This window comes from Phyllostomus hastatus, unplaced genomic scaffold (genome assembly GCF_019186645.2).
Source record: "Phyllostomus hastatus isolate PE091 unplaced genomic scaffold, TTU_PhHast_1.1 phas_contig_150, whole genome shotgun sequence".
NCBI lineage: Eukaryota > Metazoa > Chordata > Mammalia > Chiroptera > Phyllostomidae > Phyllostomus > Phyllostomus hastatus.
Genome location: NW_025333611.1, coordinates 707,097 through 724,659, shown reverse-complemented (window position 1 = coordinate 724,659; position 17,563 = coordinate 707,097). Strand labels below are relative to the sequence as shown.

At 69.0% G+C, this 17,563-nt stretch overlaps 1 protein-coding gene across 2 annotated transcripts in view; it reads right to left on the bottom strand.

Moving 5' to 3' along the window:
* ELFN1 (extracellular leucine rich repeat and fibronectin type III domain containing 1) overlaps nt 1-17,010 on the bottom strand; it is a 40,946-nt gene extending 23,936 nt beyond the window's left edge. The window contains exon 1 of one of the 2 annotated variants that reach the window (XM_045824536.1): nt 16,880-17,010. The gene's annotated coding sequence lies outside the window, so the exon portion shown is untranslated. Of the gene's footprint in view, nt 1-13,156; nt 13,215-16,879 lie in introns of those variants that run through there. The other variant, XM_045824541.1, reaches the window with a different exon arrangement.
* Between the last annotated feature and the right edge of the window lie 553 nt (nt 17,011-17,563).

The window sequence follows — 17,563 nt, the reverse complement described above, 5'->3', positions numbered from 1 at the left end:
TGCACACACACCAGCCAGGCCTCCCTCACCCGGGCCGACACCGTCCCCGCGGCGGGTGCAGGGAGGGAGGACCCGGGCGCCGCCTCCCCCCTCCTCTTCTCCGACGGGGTCCACAATCTTCGAGGAAAGGATTTGGGGAGCTGTCGGTGATTTCCAACTAAAGGACGTGCAGGCTCAGAGAAAGGCGGCAACTTGCCCACTCACTGAGCCCTTGGAAAGTTCTGGAACTGGTGGGGGGTGGGCGGGGGGCACCAGGAGGGCCTCAAGAACCCCAGAAATGCCCTTGCTCGGGGAGCCGGCCCCTCCACCCTCACCCAGCGCAGGCGGCCGCGCCCCAGCGCGCAGGTCCCGGGCCCCATGGGTCTCCTGTGTGCCTCTAATACAGACGGCGAGGAGAAGCTAATGTAATGAATTTTCCACGTTTACAGCATTATGGCCGCCTCCGCTGATTAGCTCTCATTTTTCTTGGCTGCCTCTTCCCTGGCTCTGCTCCGACACTCACCCTGCCGCTCCCCACTCCCGGCCCAGCTCCAGCCCCACGCCCCTGTCCTCGCCTCCCGAACTCCACAGGGCCCCCCCAGAGCGGACAGTGGGTGGACACGAGGCCAGAGGGAGGGGTCTCAGCGGTCCCCACAGCCACTGATGGTGCTACTTGGGTCCTCTAGGGCCTAGGCCTGGCCGGCAGGCAGGACAGAGCCTTCCGGGCCCCAGTGCCCAGCCCTGGGGTTTGCGGGAGGTGGGTGCTGGCAGCCCCTCTGCCCCACGAGAAAGGCTCTTGCCCGCTCAAGGGACGAGAGTGCCCCTCGCTTGCCCCCCACAGCCAGGGCCTCCTGCTGCGCACAGGCGTCACAGTGCGGAGGAGAGACCGAGGTCCCGAGTCCCGAGTGGCTTGTCCAAGACACGGAGCCTGGGGGTGGCCGGCACCAAGCGGGCTTGGCCGGGGAAGGCTGCCGCGTGCCGCGCGGGACCACAGGAGTCCGCAGCGCCAGCACCGCCGAGAGTCCGCGCGCAGCCCGCGCCGGGCCGCGGGCCCAGCAGCAGACGGCGCTGGGCAGGAATGCGGAATCGGCCTTTAAGTGCTTCAGCTATTTCCTGCGGTCGCCGCGCCCTCGTCCCCGCCGCCGCCCGAGGCGCCAGGCCACGCCGCCGAGGCCTAATGAGCTGTGAAGGTCCATTTTTCAAAGTTAAACATTTCCCAGGCTCCCTGGCCCAGCCTTCGACGCAGCCTGGTAACATCCTGGGGGCGGGGCCGAGACAGCCGCTCGGGGAGGCCCGGGTCCGCACGGGTTTCCACGACGCCCGCCGGTGCCCACGGAACACCTACCGCGGCGGCCAGGCTGGACACAGAGCCGCGGGTGAGGCCTGCGCCGCGGGAGCAGGCCAGCAGCTGGGGCTCTCAGCCTCACGTGTGCCGACCCTGACCCCCCTTTCCAGAGGAGAAAGCCGGGGAACGGGCTGTGCACCTCCAACGTCCCCAACGTGAGAAGCCATGGGGTCTTACCCGACTCTGGGGTCCTCAGGGTCTAGCACTGGCACGGGCATACAGCTGGCGCTCAACACGTGCTTGCTGCTGGGAGCAGGTGGCCGGCCCCAGGCCACAGAGCGGCTCCTGGCGGCTGTGGGTGGAGACCCCCGACCCCAGCCTCCCGGACCCGCTGAGCCGGCCACCAGCCTCGTGGAACTGGCCGCCAGGGTGCCGCCGAGGGACGGGACCCCATCTGCTTTGGACGCCGCCCCTCTGCGCTGCAGGGGGAGGAGACTTGAACCCGGGCTCGGGCAGGGCCGGGGCCCCTCAGTCCGGCTGCGGCCGGGCTCGAGGAGCTGGGACACGCCGCTGCGCCGGGCCCTCGCGACCCTCTGCCACTGGAGGGCATCGGTCACTCGAAGTGGGCTTCTCCACGCTCCCGTTTCTTCCGGGGCCCCGTCGAAACTGGCTTCCTCTCTTCCGATCTCTGTAGGCGTTTCCATCCACCCCGCATTCGTCCATCATCATCACCCACCGGCCGACTTCCAGCCACTTCCGTCCGTCCATCCGTGCGCGCACCCGCCCCCCTTCCCTCCGCGCGCCCCTGTAGGACACGGAGACCCTATAGAGCATGCGCAGTGCCAGCGCTGGGCGGGCCGAGGCCCGGGTCCTCAAGCCCCGCCCCGTGCCCCTCTCAGGGCGCCAGGCGCTGAAGCAGCTGCCGGAGCAGCCACTCGTCACCGGCTGCGGGGATGGGGAGCGACTCTGGGGTTTCTGGGGCCAGAGGTGGCGCTGGGGTAATTTTTAAAAAGATTTTATTTATTGTTAGAGAGAGAGGAAGGGAGGGAGAACGAGAGGGAGAGAAACATCAGTGTGCAGTTGCCTCTCCTGCGCCCCCTACTGGGGACCTGGTGGGAAACCCAGGCACGTGCCCGGACTGGGAATCGAACCAGTGACCCTTTGGTTTCCAGGCCGGTGCTCAGTCCACTGAGCCACACCAGCCAGGGCTGAGAGTGGTGTTTTTAATACAAGGTGTCAGACCAACTGGACTTATGTACAGATGTGAAGAACTGACCCTCAACCCTACCTCAGACGGGAGGAAAGTGAATTCCAGGCGGAGGGAAAGTCTAAATGCCGACGGTGCGACCAGAAAGCTTCGAGAAGCTGGCACGGAAGACGTCTCCCAGAACTGGAGGCAAGAAAAGATTTACCGAGAAGCAAAGGAAACCCAGGACAACTCGGGGGACGCAGACTGAACTGACTACAAGCCGAGAATGGGAGAGTGAGGGGTCGCTCGTCCCAGGGGGGGCGCCGTGGAGGAGACAGCCCACGTGTCTGAGAGCGGAAGCGCTGAAGACAGGTCGAGAGCCCCTGCGGAGGCGACAGGCAGAGATAGACCTCGCAGCAGGAACCCGGGCCTGTGCCCTCACAGGAGAGGGTGTCCACACCGCCACGCTCCCAGGAGCTGCCCGCCCACAGGTCTGAGGGGGAAGGGCCCACAGCCTCACGTGTGGGCAAGGACGTGGGCCACCCAGCTCACGCAGGTGGGGGCCGGTGGGGGCCGGTGGGGCCCGCTCGTGGGGCTGAAGATCGGCACACCCCCCTTTGAAAACCGATGGGCAGCTAACACAGAACAGAAGTGCAGCCGACAACCCTGCCACCGGGTCCAGCAGAAACGCGGGCCCTCGCCCTGCCCCGGGGACCAGTACGGGGACACCGGGGGGACAGCACGGCAGTCCGACCCCTGACGGCCGGGACTGGAGACGGCCCGGGGCCCGTCCGCGGTGGGGGAGACAAAGGGGGGGTTACTGCGGTGCGTTTAGCGTAGACTGCACCTGCACCGCCGGCACTCCCGGCTCCCACGGACGCGAGCAGCAGCCGGCCCCAGGAGGACCGGCGGCGGGGCTCCATCCTGGCAGCCGAGAAACAGGAAGAGCGAGTCTGTGAAACGTCCCCCGAGGAAAACGGAGGGGCAGGACGGGAAGGGGGCCTGAGGGGCTTCTGAGAGGCGAGAAACGTTTTATTTCTTGACGTAGGTGGTTCTTCTATGAACCTCACTCTGTGATAATTCACGGAGCTGCCTACGTGAAGTGTTTTAAAGTTTTGTTTTTAGAAGATAAAACTGCAGGCGGGGACTTCTGGCAGCCTGTTGTGAGAAGGCCACCGAGTCCTCTCTCCCGAGGAACTCTGAGCCCCCGAGACGATCAAAAATAACCATCTCAACACCCTAGGAACGGACCGAAGGCCTCTGCTGGGGAAGAGCCCCTGACCTTTGAGGAGAAAGGGGACTCTGTGGTGCTCTGGCTGGAGCAGCCCCCAGCTGCTGTGCTGCCCTGCGGGGCCGGGCAGCTGCGGACACGCAAGCTCGCGGCCAGAGGCTGACGTGACTCAGAGCAGCAGGCACGAGACTCGCGCTCAGCAGCAGCGGGGACGTGGGGAAGAGCGGGGGCCGCGGCGGCAGGTGAATGAGGAAAGCCAGCGGCCCCGCCAGCCCAAGGCCGCAGTCCTGGCAGGGGCCGTGTCCCCCGTGGACCGGCTGGAAACATGACAGAGAGAGGGAGTGTGGCGGTCGCAAGGGCGCCTGACAGGCTCCCCGCCTTCACCCGGCGGACGGGTGGCAGGTGTGCACAGGGGGAGAGCGGAGAGGGCCCCAGAACTCGCCGGGCCGTGCAGAGAGGAGACACAAGGAGGTCTGGCAGGAAGGCAAAGCCGCCCCTCCCCCGCTGCAGACCCACCCACGGGGAGGAGGCGGGGGCAGCAAACCGGCAGCTCGGGCGGCTGTCACCCCGACGGAGACCCTCCCGTGGCTTCCGCAGGAAAGCCGCAGCCAGGATCAGGCACAGCCGTACGGGACCAGAGCAGGACTCCTCCACCCTCGGCACCGGCGCCTCCGGAGGCTCCAGCCAGTGCCAGGAGGAAAGATAACAGTAAAGCCCGTCCCGTTTGACAAGGGCCGTGTGCAGCTCCCGTGTGCCGACCAGGCGACCCTGTGCAGAGAGGGCACCAGGCGTCCACGGGAGCCTCCCGGATGCACTGGTCACCCAACTCAGCGAGGTCAGGGGGGTCAAAGGCCAAGACACAAAACCCAATTTCATTCTGGCGTGCCAGCAACAACCTCAGAATAAGATGCAAAAAGTAATTCCATCCACAGTAGCTTCAGAAATCCTTAGAGTCAATCCAGCTAAAGACAGTTGCTTAGCAAGGCCTGCACACCCAAAACACGAAAATGTCGCCCCAGAGAGAGAGAGAGAGACCCGAGTACATGGAGAGATGTCCCCTGTTCGTGGGCGGGAGGCCGTGCGGGTCCCGAGGGGCCTGTGCAGGAAGCGCTTGCCCCGCTGGCCGCAGCGGCAGGTCTGGGGGCGCAGTCAGTGCCGCTGCGATGACTGTGTGTGGGGGGGGGGGCGGGGGGCCCTGGACCTGTGGGAGGGGTCCCCCCGAGAATCACGTGAACGCCCATCCACTGTGCTGTGTGCGTAGGGCGTGAACTGTAGTTAAAAACTTAATGAGTAAAATAATTCTTACTCTGGAAACTGGCAAACTTGATCCTAAAATCCCCGTGGGAAGGGGAAGGGTTGCGAATGGCCAGAGCCATTCGGGAAGAAAAACGGGTCTGGAGGCCTTCCACGGGAGACGCCAAAACCCGCCACCAGCCGCCGTGCTCGAGGCCGCACGACGCCGGCCCGAGCGCACACACGGGCATCCGGGGAGCAGAGCGAGCCGGAGCAAGCCCTCCACGTTTGTTCTCCCGAGAAAGCTTCATGCGGAACAGGTGGTCTCTCCAAAGCACGGTGCTGGGGCCGTGAGGTCGCAGCACACGGAGCCACACGCACGTTTACTTGAAATGGACAGCAGCCCTGGCCGGTGTGGCTCAGGGAATTGGGCGTCCTTCTGCCTGTGGACCAAAGGGTTGCAGGTTCGATTCCCAGTCAGGGCACATGCCTGGCTTCCGCACCAGGTCCCCAGCAGGGGGCGCGCAAGAGGCCACCACACGTTGATGTTTGTCTCCCTCTCTTTCTCCCCTCCTGCTCCTCTGTCTAAGAATAAACACATAAAATCTTTACAATGGACAGCAGACCTCAATGCTAGCTAACACGGTAAAAATCCTGCGTGACAACACCAAGGAACATCCCCATCACCTTGGATGAGGCAAAGGCTTCTCACGCCAGAAACATGGCTGGACACTGGACCTGACTATACACAGGAACTCCGGCGCTCCGGAAACACCTTCGCAAACACGAAAGGCGAGCCACCCGCTGGGACGAGACAGCTGCCGATCATATTTCCGACCAAAGCCTTGGGTCCAGAATAGACAAAGAATTTTCAATAATTTTGAATACGATTAAAACTCAGTAATAAGATTTTTTAAACCATTAAAGTGGGCAAAGGATTCAAATAGACATTTGATCAAAGAAGAAACATGAAACCCGAAGGAACACGTGAAAAAAACGTTCAGCTTCGCTGGTCGGCAGAAAAATGCTCATTAAAGCCTCGTGAGAGCCCACGGCGCGCGCCCACGTGGCTTCCTAAAACAAACGGCGTCGCCCAGAGGGCGCGACGCAGAGGGTCTGGCACCGCCTGCGCGGCTGTGGGCGGGGAAACCGGTGCGGCCACTCCGGCGTCCTGGGCAGCAGTTAACATTTAAACGACAACTGACCGCCCTCCGAGGCCTGGGCGCGGGGAGAGGAAGACGCAGCCCCCACCAGGCCTGGCACGCGGCGCTCACGGCAGCGCGCCGGCACCGCAGCCCGGAAACCACGCGCCGCCACCGGTCCTCGGGCGGATAAAACCGGATACGGGGAGAAGCGGGCGCCGTGCCGCACTCACAATCCACGTGCGGGAGGCGCACCGCGCAAGGGGGATGGATGCGCCTCCGAAGTGCGCCAGGTGGAAGAAGCCAGACGGGGAAGACCTGGCGCGGCGTGACCCGGGAGACCTGCGCCAGGCGCTCGCCTCCGGACAGAGCGCCCGTGGGGGCCTGTGCGGGGGTGGGCAGGGTGAGGGCTGGCCGCCCGGGAGGGGCCGGAGCAAGGGAACCCTCTGGGTTTGTAGCCACGGCTGCACAAACCCAGAAATGTGGAAAAACCACGGAAGAGTACCTCGCTCTGGGCATGCACACGTATGACGTCAGTGTGTAAATGCACTTGCATGGTGCACACACGTGTGATGTCACGGTGCGTGAACACCCTGCGCGGTTCTGGGAAAGAAGCCGCGGGAGGGCCAGCATGCCGCGAGCGTGCACTTGGTCTCCACGCCAACGCCGCCAGCGTCTTGTTCCCACTGCGGGGGCTGCTTCCCAGTAACAAGCCCACCCCCAGGGCCAAACCCCGGACTGCTGGAGGCGCCCAGCTGGTGGCCGCTGCCTGACTGGGCCCCCACAAAGTGGCCGGCAGGCCAACGGGCTGCAGACCCCTCGTCTCTGCTGGAGGAAGCACCTGGGCAGTGTGGGGCATTGGGGGGCGATCAGGGCAGCCTGCAGCCCAAGTCCCAGGGGTCACAGCACCCCCCTCACCTTTGCAGCCTGGACTCCCCAGGTCCACAGCAAATAGAGGCCCCTCCCACCCCAGCGGTTCCCTCGGGGCCTGTCAGCCACACAGCTTCACAGGAGCCTCATTTTCCGGTCTGCGAAATGGGCAACACGCCCACACCTGCTTCCGCAGTTGGACACGCATGCTCTGAGGCTCTGGGTCCCAGGAGTCCCTAGGAGGCCGGGGGTGGCAGGTGGGGCAGGAGAGGGGGCAGATCCCCCTCCTCCCCTGACAGGCAGCCGAAGCAGTGACCCTGCCCCCTCTTCCCAGGACCCCCACACACACACAGCCTGCCCGCCAGAAGGGCCGGGGGTGGGGCTCTGGGAGGGAGGGGTGTCCCGCCTGCACGGAAGCCCCCAGGAGCCCTGCTCCCTAGCCTGCCAGAAAGAAACAGCGTCAGGTCAGCGTGCCTGGGGCTGCACCTGGGCCTGTGGGCTCGCTGGGGCACACGCCACGTGGGGAGATGCACTGGGGGGGTGCAGGGGGTGCAGGGGGCCTGTCACCTGGTGCGGCTGCGCACAGGTGTGCCCAAGCGAGCGCCATGTGTGCGGTGCACCTGAAAGACGAGTGCGGCACACGGGTGCACGCCAGAGGCTGCCTTGTGTGTCCTGGGGGGGCGGGGGGGGGTGTGCACGTCTGGGACAGGGCCCGTCTCAGCCCTGGCGTGCGCGCGGAGGGCCAGGTGGCAACTCTGGGCTTCTGGTGAGCTGTTTTTCTAAAACAGCCGTCTCTGGCGAATCTCGTCCTTCAGATCTGGCATGTTCTTGCTCTGCAGGGACACCGTGACGAGGAGACGAAAATAAGCCCGACGCCTGTCAGAAAGCAACGTCTCGGAGGCCTGGGGCCCACCCGCCCGCCTCCTTCCCGGCCGCTGCACGGCCCACGGCCCTGGCCCTGCGGGCGGGACCCCGGGAGCGCCTGGGGCGCCTCCACCCGCACCCTCCCTCTTGTAGCCGGTCCTCACCACCGAGGGTGCGGGAGGGGAGACAGCCAGCGACAGGTCCTCTTTGCTTGGAGCCGAGGAGTCTCATGTCGGGGCGCCCCGAGGGGGGCAGAGGAACCTGTGGGACCCGCACCCGCGTCCCCCCACCCCTCAGGCACCCCGGAGGTTGGTGCCCAATCCACCGTGGCTCACACCGGTCCTGTTTGTTTGGTGGGGGCGGGGGGGATTCATCTCCGCCAGAAAGACATCGAGGAAGTGTCCCTGGCTGTCACAGGGACAGTGCAAACCCCCGACAACCCGGCCTCCACCCACACGCACGCCCCTCGCTCCGTGACGGACCGAGATGGGAAAGGGGTTTCGCTTCACGGACCGTGTTTCTCTCCGCGAGCGCCGCGCCGACGTTCCCAGCAGTGTCAACACAGATGTGGCGGGCTCCTCTGCCTCTCTCCCCACCACAGCATCCTCAGCCCAGCCCGGGCTCCCCACCTCCCCTCGGCGCCGGCTCGTGCCCACTGGTGCCCCGAAAGCCCCGAGGCCCCGGCCGGCACGGGGAGCTCGGACAGGGGGGCTCCAGCCTCGCCCCGCGGGACAGACAACACACACGTGCAGCACTCTCCACGCCACGCAGCCTCACACCCGGGCCCGCGGCCGCCTCCCCCCCGCCCCACCGACCTCCTGCCCCTGCCGACCTCCTGCCCCTGCCGGCCGCCACACTGGCCCGGCCGCTCCTCCAACAGGCCAGGCTGGCTGCTGCCACAGGGCCTTGGTGTCTGCTGCTTCCCCAGCACCCTCTTCCCTGCCCCTCTGCACAGCCGGGCGCAGAGGGGCACAGGGCCACGCCGGGGCCACGGAAGAGGCCGGGGCCGAGGGACCCCTGGGACAAAAGCAGGAGCCCTGGGGACCCTGGGGGCATCGGAACTTGCCTCAACTCTGCAGACTCACCGCTGGCCGCCTTCCCTGGCAAAGGGGGACCAGGCTGTGAGGGGAGAGGCCCCGCAGCTGGGCCCTTCCAGAAGCTTCTGTCAGGCTATCAGAGACCCCCAGGGGAGACCCCCCATGGGGGTGGCCGAGGGCCCAGGGCAGGGCAGGGCAGGAAGCACATGCTGAGGGTCCCGGTCCTCGGGGAGGGTGGGGTGATGGGTGGGGGAGCGGGGTGTCCACGCCTCGGAGACGGGTGCTGGCCCGGGAGGGACACGGCACCACCTACTGCGTGCGCAGGGGCCTGGAGAGTCCCCTGTGCAGACACGCCCGCCCCTGCGCCCCGTGCGGGGCAGCACAGAGCCGCCTGCGTCGGTGCCTGTCACCGGCAGCGGATGACTCAGGGGCCGAGCCTGATCTGCCGGAAACAACCCGGGGATCTGTCGGCAAACACGAGGGCGCCGCTGTCAGTCACCTCCCGGGGCCCCGCCCGGGGGACAGCCCCGTGGGCTTCCCAGGGGGGCAGGCTCTCCCTCACGGGCGCTGGGGTGGACCCGGCCTCTGCTCACAGCCCAGAGAAGCCGGCGGCTGGGCGGTGCCCGGGGCTTCCCAACGGCCACCGTCCCCTCGTCCTTCCAGGGAAGTGGCCACTGGCCGGGCTTCTGGGGGCTACAGGGGGCGGACAGCGTGGGCTCTGGGAGCACTGTCGCCCCCCGCCCCCCGCCCCCCTCCGGAGAGCTGTGGGCAGGGCCTCTGCAGCCCCTCCGTTGAGTGGGGGCACCGGGGAGCCCCTCTGCTCTCTCCGGGGCTGGGAAGGGACGGCTGGGGACCGTGTGGGAGCCGGCCTGAACCGTGGCACTCTGCAGGCTCCGCCGCCGGCTGGGCCTCAGTTTCCCCATGTGAGTCCAGGAGGGGTTGGCTCGGGGCATCTCATCAGGAAATGGACTGGTGTTCACTGCCCCGAGGGGCGGCTGAACAGCCCCCCACCTTCTTCACCCCATGGGTACCCAGCCTGGCGTCTCCCTATGACCAGCCTTGTTTGGGGGTGCTGAGGCTGACAGAGGAGGGGCTGGGGGTGTCCAGCTGGAGCCGCAGAGGGAGGGAGCCAGGCCAGAAGCCACAGGGCCTCTGGGGGGCCGCGCCCTCTCTGTCCTGAGCACCTCCCTGGGGCCGGGGCCTCCGTGGCGACGGGGCCTCCATGGGGCCGGGGCGTGCACTCGTCTCTGCTTTGCGCCTCCCGCCACCCGTCTGCTCCCTGCACACAAGCTCCACCGCCTCGTCACGGTCCAGCCCCCAGGCTCCCGCCGAGCGAACGGTAGGCCCTCGGCGTGTGTGCTGGGTGAGCCAGGCAGGGACTCTCCAGCTCCGGGGGGCAGAAGTCTCTGTCCCTGACCCTGTGGCCACTGTGTGTGTGTGTATGTGTGTCTGTCTGTCTGTGAGTCCCAGAGCAGAGCGGCCTCTCCACCCCTTCCCCCCTCCCCCGCCCCAGAGCGCTGGACTGAGCCAGCCCCCAGTGGGCAGGCAGGTGACAGGCAGGCGGGCTCAGAGACAGGAGCTGTGTCCACGGCAGCCCCCCCACTCCTGGCTCACCCCCAGGGCTGCCCTCTGGCATGAGGTGCGTGGGGGGGAGTGGGTGACAAGGAGCAGGAGACCCCAGCAGCTGAGGCTCCGCCACTGTGCTCATGCACCCCTCCCAGCTCCCCCTCTGCCCCCACGGGGCTCAGCCTCGGACCACAGGCTGCCCCCCTGTCTCCTCCTCTGTGCAGTGGGTGCAGGAAGGGGTGGCACCCAAGTCCCCTCCCCATCGGGGCTCCTGTCCCCACTGCAACAGAGACCCACAGGAGGCCAGTGAGCACCCGAGCTTCCGCTGGAAGAAGAAATCGGAATCCGCACAAAACAGGAAGGGAAGAAGGTGGGGGGGGAGCAGTGGGGGGAGAGGTGGGGTGACACACGCACCCAACACGCCCACGGCGGTGCCACCACTGCTCCAGGTCCGCGCCCGGAAGTCACCTGGACCCCATCCCTCATGCCGGGGATCCACCTCCCACCCGTCACTCACTGGCGTTTCCATCCTGTGCCCCCCCAACATGCACTGCCCACCCCCCATGTCCGCCTGCTTGTTCCGGCCGAGACACACGAACACGGTCCCGCACCTCTGCTCACAGACCCTCCCGCAGCTCCAGCGCCTTCCGGAACTCGGGTCCCCCTGAGGGTCTGCGGGGGATCTGAGCCGGCGGTGCCAGCGGTCCGAGGACGGCGGGCTCCTGAGCACCGAGAAAGCCCGCTGACGTGAAGACGTGAAGAGCTGGCGTGTGCACGTGTGTGTGTGTGCATGTGCGTGCGTGTGTCGGCCACGCTCAGACATGGGGCCGAGGCAGACGCCCCCTCTCTTTGCCCCATTGACCCCAGTCCCGGCCATAAGGTGGCCCCGAGAGCCTCTCTCCCCTGGAGCCGGTGGCGCCGACAGGAGGCACTCGGGGGCCAAACACCGAACCTCTAGGAGCCCAGGAGGGTCGCGGGGCCCCGGCCGTGGCCCTCAGCACCTGGCCGGCCGCCTGTCTCTCCGGGTCGTGGGCAGTGAGCTGGGGCCCCTGCTGCCCAAAGCACTGAGAAGAACGGGTGGGTTTTCCAGAGGGAGCCCCCAGGGAGCACAGGGCAAGGGGCCCCGGCCTCCCTCCTCCCCAGGTCTGCCCCCAGCACGCCGCCGCAGGCCTCCTGCCCTCCGGGACCACCCAGAGGGGGCTGGGGGGCGGTGCCTGTGCCGGCCTCTCCCGGAGTCAGGGCTGCCCGCTCACAGTCGGTGGGTCAGCTGGGGTATCACCGTGAACAGCATGACGGCAGGGGTCCCCCCCGCAGGCCGGGGCTGCACAGGGTCCAGCTGAGGGCTCCTGACCTCTCTGACCCAAGGGTCCCGCCCACAGAAATGAGGACCCAAGTGCAGGGAGCTCAGCTGGGCTCCACTCCCTACCCCCAGAGTGCAGGGGGCACCCCTGTGTGTGGGGGGGGGCCTGCAGTGCGTTCCCCTGTCTCAGGGGTGTCTCCTCTTCTGATGAAGTGGGGTGCGCCTGCAGTGGGGTGGTGCGTCTGTCCCCCACGCTGCTCCGCTGTCGGGTGAGAGTCACCAGGGCTGGGGGCAGAGAGGCGGGGGGCCTGCTGGCCAGAGTGAGGAGAGTGTCTGTGGCTTCCGAGCCCCCAGCACCGGCTTCCTCCAGGGCTGGGCAGAGGCTGGGGCTCCTGCCCTTCCCTGCTCCCCTAGCCCCACACCTTTCAAAAGAGCCTGCCCCCCGGGGCCTCTGGGGTCTTAGGCCCTGCACGTGTACGCCTAAGGCTGTGCTGGGGGGCTGCAAACCAAGCTGGAGCCCCCACGCCTGCCTGAGAGGGCACCGGGGCCCTCTCTGCGTGAGCCTTCCCCGGGAGCCCCTCCCACAGGGTCCGAGTGAGGTGCTGCACCCACTTCTCAGATGCAGAGGCTGAGGCTCTGGCCCGCTACCTGCCCCAAGGTCACACACTGACGCCTGTCAGAGTGACTCTGACCAGACTGTGGGTCTGCGTTGAAGGGGGACACCTGCAAGGGCCCCACCCTAAGGAGCAAGCAGGTGACCAGCGACTTCTCCCGGGAGAGACCCCCATCTTTCCAGGCAGGTCTGGGAGAGGAGCCTCCGCGCCCCTGACCCCACGGAAAGAGGCCGACTCGGGTCCCAGGCGGGTGAGGGGTGGAGCAAAGGCCCCTCCCACGCCAGGGGTCTGACCTCCGCCGCGGCACGCAGCCCCTCCCCCGCGTGTGGCTGGGCCGTCCCCGGTGCCGGTGCCGGGTGAGGCGGAGCAGCAACACTGGGGGGGTCGGGGGGGGGCGTCAGTCAGGGTGGTGACGCGGGCACGGGCGCGGGCCAGGGACCACGGCGAGGAAGGGCAGGAGCCGTGGGGGTGCAGCGCAGGGAGCGGCAGTTCTGGGGCGTCGGGCCGGCTGCGGACGGCGGGGGTGGGGGCGAAGGAAGAAGCAGGTCCCGGCGAGAGAGCGGCAGTGCGCGGTGCCTCAGCGACTGGGGAGGTCCGGGGACCCCGACCCAGACCCCTCCGCTCTGCCGGGCTGAACCGGGCGCCCGCTCCACCGTCTCCAAGTTCCTGCAACTTTGCCCGCTGCGCTCGGAGGGCGCGCGGGGCCCGGGGCGCACCAGGGCCGGGGACGCAGGGAGAGAACGGGGGCGCGAGGTGGGGGTCGGCCGCGCCGGCCGGCGAGTGGCAGGAGTCCCGCGCCCCGGCCCTGCTGGCTCTCGACTCCGGCGCCGCGGGCTCCACGCTTACCTGACCGCCGCCGCCGTCCTGGTGCTGCGCCCGCCGCCGCCGCCGTCCTTCAAGCTCTAACTTCGCTCCGGGGATTGAAATTCCTCCCCAGCTTCGCCCATCGATCCGCGCGCGGCCCCGCCCCTCGCCTCGCGGGCAGGGGGGGCCCTGTTCTCGCGCGCCCTCCCTCCGCGCTCCGCTCCCTCCCCCTCGCTCCTCCCGCTCGAGTCCGGCTCCGAGGCTCGCCCTCCCCTTCGTCCCCTCCCTGCCGAGCCCCCTCCGCGCGCCGGGCCTCCTCGCCGCCGCGCTCCCTCCCTCCGCGGCTCGGGAGCGCAGGGGGCAGGGCTGGGAGGTTTCCTCGCGGTCCCACCCTGCCCTCCCACCCTCCCCGCAGGGGCGCGGCGGGGGCGGTGCTCCGGGTGGGGGAACGCGCCACAGCTGTGGCCTGGCTGAGCCACCACCCGCGACCCCCTCACAGAAAGCAAAGCCAAGTGGTTCTCGGTCCGGTCGGCCCGGCCCACGTGCGAGAAGGCGGGGACCGAGGGGCAGGGGCCGCCGAGGGCGGGGCACCGGCAGGGCCGGGCGCCCCCCAACCCTGGCCCCCTGCCTTCCCTCACTCGCCCCAACCTCCGGGAGGCCTCTGGGGGGCCCTCCCACACTCCGCCGCTGAGTTTGACCCTCGAAACCCGCGTCTGCGGGAACCCCTTCTGCTCGTCGCAGGCGAGTAGACCGAGCCCAGCGAGGCCCCGCGGCTCGCCCGAAAGGCAGCCCCCACCCCCGGGACGGAGCGTCCCCCGTCCGGACTCCTCGCCCCGGCAGAGCCCTCGGCAGCCCCGGGGGGTGGGCGGCTCGGTCCCCCCGCGCAGCCCGGCCCGGCCCCGCGGCGCGCGCGCCCCTCGCCGCTTCCTGTCCCCCGCCCGCCTCTGGTTCCCGGCCTCAGTACCCCCGGCACGCTCTCCGCTCCCGCCAGCAGCTGGGCAATTCACCGAGCATACAAAAGAGTTGACTCAATTCAAAGGCAGCAAATCAAGATAAGCCCTATAGTGTGTGGGGACGGAGAAGGCTGTGAATGAGCCGCCACAGCCCGAGCGCCCTACAGGGGCTGGGCGCGGAGGGGTGGTGGGGCAGGGGGAGTGGGCCCCGAGCGGCGCCCCTGCCTGCCCGCCAGACTTCTCTGAGGGCGGTGCAGAGCCATGGGGGGGGGGGGGGCTGGGACAGAAGCCTCTGTGCCCCGGGGTTGCACGCAGGTTCTGGGGGCGCGCACCCCCCGCAGTCCAGGGCAGGGGGAGGCGCAGGGAGACAGGCAGTCGGCCGGTGGGAATCTCCCGGCACCGCCCCCTCCCCTGACCCCTGCCCAGCAGGTGCAGGCCAAGGGCAGGCCCTCATCTGTCACCAGACCCGCACTGCAAGCCTCAGAAATGCCAGGCCTGGGCGCAGGGGATGGAGCCGGTGAGGACCGACCCCTCCTCCCTGTGGCCAAAACACACCCCCCAGCCCCACCCCACAGCTGCAGCGCCCACTGGAGAGGAGCTAGTCCTCCCGGCACCACGGGGCCCTTGCTCACTCCCCAGAGGTCCCACCAGCGGCCGCCCAGCCCCTGGCCCCGCCGGCCCTGTGCACTGGGCACACAGAAGGGAGCGTGGGCCCCGGCAGCCTCCCCTGGGCAAACCGGCCAGAGGTGCCCCGACCCCTGCTGCCCTGCCCGCCGCTCCCCAGGCCCACTAGCTGAGCAGCTCCGGCTCGGGAAGTGCCGGCCGGGTGCCACACGGGCGTCCCAGAGTCTCGGGGGCAGTGCGAGGTGCCTGCCCTGAGTCACATCACGACCTTCCGTGACACCCCGGGCACAGGTGCCCAGCCCCTGCCTGCGCGGACACGATGGCCCCAGGCCCTTGACCAGCACTTGCCTCACAGGTCTGTGGGCGCTCAAGGTCAAGGGTCTTCGGAGGAGCTCAGAGGTCAAATGGAAGTGCCCATACTCGGAGACCAGGGAGCCAGCTCACGGTGAGGGGCATGAGGGGCCGGCCGGAGCAGGACTGGCCACGGGTCCTCGGCGCTGCCCCGCTCTCTCGGGCTTGGACCTGCCCCCCAGCCTCAGCTGGGTCACCCCTCCCCCGGGGCCGCACACACTGGCGGCCTGTGTGCATGTCATTAATCCTGTCACGGAGACATGGGCTTCAACAGCGGTGAGGACATCTGTCAGGGACCCCACACTGTGCTTCACGGGGGGGGGGGCCCTGCCGGCCCCCAGACCCGGCGCTGGCTGGGGAGAGGACGGACAGAGCCCTCACCTCACTCGCAGAGGCTGTGCGGCTGCAGCGGGGGCCACCGGGGTCCCAGAGCCCACAGAGGGGTCTCGGGTGCCAGTCCGGGGATCCAGGCCCCACGCTGCTTGGTGCTGGGCTCAGCAGACCGGGGGGAGGGAACAAGTTCCCCACAACCCCCACCACCCCCACTCCTCCAGTCCACTCAAGTTTGGGGTGGGGTGCAGGAGGGTGACGCTGGAAGGAGAGCCACCAGGACGTCACCTGCGCCCAGCTGTGCAGCCAGGCTACACCCCAAACCCTCCGGGGAGCCTCGCGGGTCCCCTCTGCTCTCCACACCCCCAGGCTGCCCCGGCAGCACCCCACTGCCCACCGCTGCCCAGGAGAGGTGGCGACGGAGGAGGGTGGTGCATTGGGGGGAGAAGAGCAGCCGAGTTGGGGGCTCCAGGGACCCCGCCCCGCCCTGAAGGAGGGGCTCCCAAGGACGGTGCCGGATGCTTGCCGACCCACCCGGCCCAGAGCCCGACTGATGGGCGACCACAGGCCACACCACGTAGTTCGAGAAGGGAAAAAGTTGGGGGGGCGACACCCCGAGACTGGAGAGGAGGCAGAGGGAGGAGGGCAGGGGGCTTGGAGGGAAGGGCGGCAGGGTGGAGACCTTGGTGGCGGGGGAGGAGCCAGCTCGCGGCCGGGGGTCGCTCCCCAGCCTGCAGCCCAGCCCAGCCCAGCGGCACGGCTTCCTGCCCGGCTGAGGCTCGGGTTGCGGGTGCCCGTTGATCCCCGAGAGCGGGTCGATCCCCCCAGCTCCGCGGCGGCGGAGAGACCGGACTGGGCCCGGGGTGTCCTGTCACCACCCCTCCGAGAGTCCGGCGGCGGCGCGGGGAGGCACTCGGCCCCATCCACGCGGGAGGTGCGAAGGCCGGGTCCCCACGGTCCACTCCCTGCGTGCTCTCAACTACCAGACAGGGTCCCGATGGAGGGTTTCCGGACCAGCTTGGGGCGCCGCGACGCCCACCGTGCGCCCCCGCCCCCTGCCCAGCCCGCCTTTCGCTCTCTCTGCGCTCAGGAAAGTTTCGGGGTCCCCGCGGCGCCTCCAAGCCCGAGGGGCGAGGAGTCCCCGCCCTGTGAGCCGCGGCGCAGGGGAGGGAAGTTTGTCCGGCTGGGGCTCGGCGACCGCTAACTTCGGGGGCACCGGCCTGGGAACCCGGGGGTAGGGGCGGAGTCCGGATCGCGGACCCCACGAGCCGCAGACAAAGCCCCGCGGGCAGGAGAAACGCGGCCCCGGCGCTGCCGCTCGGGGAAGGGCGCGGGGGCTGGGGCGGCCGGGCTCGGAGAACGGCTGGGGACCCGCTCCCGCCCCCGCGGCTGCCCCGGAGGAAGCATCCCTCCCCGCCTCCTCCCTGGGCGGGGACAGGCTGGCTGCGCTGCTGCGGCACCAGAGACCCCCGCCCGCGCAGACCCTCCCCCCGAACCCCCTTCCTACCTGGGCCGAGGTGCGGGCCCCGGGCTGGAGGCACGGCCGCGGCGGGCGAAGCGTGCGTGCCCAGGACCCCAGAGCGCCACGGCTTCCCCTCCTTCCTCCTCCTCTTCCTCCTCCGGGCTCGCGGGCTCCAGACAGATCTCCTCCCCCTCGCGCCCTGCCCGCCCCTCCCGGAGCCCGCCGGGCTGGGCTCGGCCTGCGCCGGGGCCGGAGCGGAGCGGCGGGAGCCCGGCTGCAGCGCTCACTGCGTCAAGCGCGGGGCGAGCGCGGGGTGGCGGCGGGGACCGCGCGCTCCGAGCCCGGGGCCGACCGGGCAGGCGGGGAGGCGGCGGCGCCGAGGGGCCGGGCGGCTCCGGCTCCGGCTCGAGCGCGAGCGCGGCGGCGGCAGCGCCGAGGTTGTAGCACATTCTCCTGAGCGCGCTGCAAGGTGCGGTGGGGAAGCGCAGCAGGGCGGGTGGAGGAGGGGCGGGGGCGGCCGGAGGAGCGGCGGCCGTGTCGCTCCCGCACGTCGGTGGACCCGGGTGGGGCGGGGGGGCCCGCAGGGGTGACACGGGAAGGGAAGTTGGAGCGCGCCGTGGCGGCGGCCTGGGGAGCCCAGAGGCGGCCTCGAGCGCCCCCTGCCCCCGGCCCAGCCACCACCGGGAGCAGAAACCCCCGAAGGTCTGGGAGTCTGGACCCGTGGTGGCG